Source organism: Rhagoletis pomonella, unplaced genomic scaffold, assembly GCF_013731165.1.
Source record: "Rhagoletis pomonella isolate Grant_MI unplaced genomic scaffold, Rhpom_1.0 Rhpom_scaffold_00012, whole genome shotgun sequence".
NCBI lineage: Eukaryota > Metazoa > Arthropoda > Insecta > Diptera > Tephritidae > Rhagoletis > Rhagoletis pomonella.
Window position 1 is genome coordinate 14,375,777 of NW_023458566.1, and position 4,759 is coordinate 14,380,535.

Genomic DNA, 4,759 nt, shown 5'->3' on the forward strand with positions numbered 1-4,759 from the left:
TGGTAGAAAGTTAGAAATTATTTAGTCTTAACATGCATTATTCGCTCCGTGTTCCAAAATTGGCTCCGAGTGCGTTCACTATTGATCATTTGTTTTAAATAATTGTTTATCTAGCATTCAGTACTATAGTTTGATCGGAATTTATATATTCTAAGTAATTGATCACAGTTTATTAAAATATAAATCTTTAATAGGGTAGAAATTGTGAAATTATTTAGCTTTAACATGTATAGTCGGCAGAGACAATGCAGAAAACTGCAACTACTCGTGAAAACTTACAATAAAACCAATGTAGATGAAAGTAATAAATATTTTATTAATTTTGATGAGCTGCTTAGGCCTAGTTGGTGATTAGTGCAAGTAAAAACAAGGTTTTTTCTTCACTGCTTTGCCCTACGTTTCGCTAAACTCCTTAGCATCCTCAGGGGCCAAGCTTTATTTTAAATTAACAAACAAAAGAAGATACATACAAAAACAATTAGGAACAAAAGTTACATTAAACATGTAGTTAATAAAGTCTCAAAATTTGAATTTATCATGCAGCAAATTTATACACTTACTTTCATATACGTATATTTGTTAACATATAGACATATAAACATATAAACACCAAAACATAAACACTTAAAAACTAGAGCATTGTACCATTATCGTTTGGTACACTTGTCATACTGATTTTCTTGTCACAAACATAATAAATAAGTAGCCGCAATATCATCTGTGTCTTCTTTTGTATTCATCGTTCTTTTTCTATCTCTAATATGCGAAGGCTCTCTAGTGTGTATCTTGTCCTCTCTCTCTTTTCAACATCTATTATTCTGGCGTTTGCAAGATCAGCTGTGTGACTGTTTTCTAACATATGTTGTGCGAGTTAAGGGTGGGTAACTCAGCAAATTTATAGGAGTTGACTCAATGACTCCAACTCACTTTAAGGAGTCAGCTCATTCAACTAACTCATTTGACTCTTTGTATGTTACACTCATTCGTATCGTAGACTCGTTTTGAGGCATAGATGCGGTATAGCGGCCGTTGAGATAAAACAAAACTTTAAAGTGGGCGTGGTCAGCTCCTTTCTACTGATTTGAAAGGTGTAATTTTTTTTGTGTGCAAATTAATAGGGTGGTGCTAGGGGGAGGGTAAACGTGGAATTTTCAATATTTTCAAAAGCTTATATTTCGAAACCTATTGTACCGAATTTCAAAATGTGGATATGGTTGGAAAGGCAATTGATTTGATATGCACATCTTTATATATCTTACATACATACATATTTCGAGAAAAAAATAAAAAGAAAAACGAAATTATAAGAATTTGTGAGATTTGACATAACACCCACAATACAAAATACATGTGGTTGTTGTTGTTGTATTCTTGCCACCACCTTGTATAAATTCGCCTCGTGCAAAAACAAAATGCAAGACTTTGCCATGCTAAACACTGTGGCGAAGCGAGAGAGTTATATGGACAAATATGAGCCACTATGATTCAATTGATTCATGTGAGCCCTACGGCATCAACTGAGTTACTGAGTTACATTTTTTTTGGACAGGGAGTCTGAGTTACCGATTCACTTATAGGAATCAACTCAATAACTCAACTCTGAGTTGAGTTACCCACCTCTACTCTTAATGTCAGTATCGCAGGCAATGACAAAGAAGTCGTAATAAAAAGGTAACAAAGAATAAGGAAATGTACAAAAAACAAAGCTAATGAAACGAAAGCAAAACTAAGTTGCAATAACAAAGAAAACTTGACAGGGAAATTGGCTAAGTCAGTCGGTGGTCGCCTGACTGACAGGCAAGGCAGTAAGTAAGTAAATGTTCGGAAAATTCATCAACAGCTAGCAATGAAATCAATAATTGCCAACGAAGCGAGGAAAAACTGGTTGCCTGTCAGGTACTATATAACATTCAACTATCCTCAATATACGCTTAGCTGACATTTTGCCCGCATGAGCGTATAATAAACTTACTTACACATCGAGCGGATGGCCATCAGTGGCAGTAGCAGCGAAGATGTCAGTTTCAGGGCAATTCAGCGAAACAGGATATGATGAAGGATATTCACGTATGTGTGTATGTACTTACATGTACCTGAACGCATACAATATAGTACCGTTGTTGTGGTTGTGCGTTTGTTTGTTTGTATGCCTTTGTGTCTATGCAAAGAATGTGACAATGGCAATTGTGCGCGCGTGTGGACATAGGGAAATTGGATCGGGTTTTTGTAACTGCCGCGCCCACGAAATATTCGTATGCAACTTTGTACATACATATGTATGTGTGTATATAAATATGTATGTAGTATGCACAAATGGATGCTAGGTCAAACTTTATACCCTTATCCATACAAATGTACATACATATGTATGTATGTATGCGCACGGGATAGCTGGGCGTGGCGAAAGAAAAGCAATTCCATTTAACATATGAACATATCCTTAGTAGTTATGCAGGAATACCCGACATCAAAAACCAATGGATCTGAAATGCAGCACGGCCAGTAAAATTTTGTATGAATTTAGAAAAAATATTTGGCTGTTGTTGTTTATTGCATTTTTGATTTTCTGTAGTTATCAATAACGTTATCATCATCGTTTATGCTATTGTCATGCTATCTTTTATCATTATCGATTGTTCTCGTCATCGATTTTCTTATCGGAATCGTTATTATAGTTGTAGATTTTGCTATCGGTATAGACTCTGCTTTCGGTATTAATTTTTTGTAGGTATCGATTTTGTTAACAAACACCATATAAATCCCCTTTTCAAACTTTATACAAAAATTATAAAAAATTCGACAAATTTTTTAAACTTTTTATTCAGAATTTTTTACAAAATGCAAGTTAGAAAATACCGTTGATTTGTGATTTTTTTTTTTTTGTTGACTATGCCATATAAAAATATTGTCGAGCACACTTTGTTTGGGAAAAACACGCGTGACACCGTCTGCAAAAAAAAAATCTTAAAAATCAACGATATTTTGTAGCCAATTGAAACTTGCACTTTGTTATACTAAAATGGAATGGGCTACAAAACTGCATACCAAAAATTCTGAATAAAAAGTGTAAAATATTGGAAAAAATTTTTCGCATTTTTTTAATTTTTTTTCAAAGTTTGAAAAGCGGATTTATATGATGTTTATTGTATAACTACCTAGCTATTTATAAAAAAAAAATATTAAACATAAATTAAACTAAAGAAATATAGCAAACATTGTTAGAAAAACGAAGAGTCTATTATTTCTTCTGCCAGTGTAAATATGTATAAATAAAAAAGTATGTATTTAATGCTGGGCGTGCATACATACATTTGTATGTTTGTACATTTGTATTTATTTTAAGAAATGACATGACTAGCTCATTATTCCAGCCACAAGCTGCTTGAAATTTAATTGATGATGCTAGTCGTCATATGCACATATTAACGAATACATACATACATATTCGCATACATATATGTATACATACATACAGTTGCACGAATGTATGCAACATACAACAATATGAGTATACTCTATTAGTCTCTAAGCGTTCATGGCTGGCAATAAAATAAAAAGGGGATACTGAAGTTATTTTTAAAAATTACCATAAATAATCGAGTTACATGTACTTGTACACACTTTGCATTGATTACCCCCTACATGGCGGCAGACAGACGATGGCAAATTGATGGCCATATTTATACGCTCGTGTGCGAATGTTCTAAAAACAATGGCGACAAAGGACAAAGAAACTCTTAAGCGAGCTACATATAAAAATGATGGTAATTTTATATGTAAGTATGTATATATGTATGTACATTAGAGTACTCAGGGGTTAAGTCCAATCAATACAAAACTTATATAATTTTTGCCACAAAAACTGGCCAAATTAAACCAGCGTATTAAAGTGTGGCTCACCACACATGAAATATTCAAAAGCTTACTTTATATCAGTGGTCGGCAGGCCATAGTTCACCGAGCGCTCTCTGAGCACATGTATGTTTCCCACGTATACGAAGAGCGAAAGCTGAGCAGTACATTTAACTCACACAGTCTCACTTATTGAATCGTTTGAATGTGTTCGAATGCCGACCACTGCTTTGAATATTATATTTCCAACTTTGCAGATTACGATTGCTGCTCCATTCAGTGCCCTTCCAATCATTTAAAGCCGCATTTATTTTCATATAAATTTTCACCGCATCTGCATTTCTTTGACAAATCTAAGCCTCACATATGTACTACCACCGGCTATGATAAATGATTGAAAATTCCTAGCCTATTTGCGGCTCGTAAAAGATTAAAACTTTCCACCACGCTTCCGTGCGTGCAGCACTGCCGAGCTATAGATTTATCAGACGCCAAATGTCTTTATTTACTTTTCCAATAGATAAGCAAACGGTCGCTCGGTCGCCTTTTTTTTTTACTACATACATACATAGTACAAGCAGCCTCATCCACAGCTCCCCAGCTGTTCACTATTAGCTGTATATTGACTGTTAACTTGACTAGCTGATGTCTGTGTTGTTTTCACTCCTACTTGAATATCCCCTTCGCTCCCTTCGTACTTGATAATACAATACACAAAAGTTTGTATGTTTCTTTGTACCTATATATGTATGTATGTATGTATGTAGAGGAGTAACTACGAGTATGCGTGTATGCTCCACCTCTCCCCAAACATTGAACGTTGGATAATAGTATTGGCGCTACACACTCAAGCCTACAAAGAGTGGTGTGGTGCTCTATTTAAGATCGATGACCTTCAATAAATTTG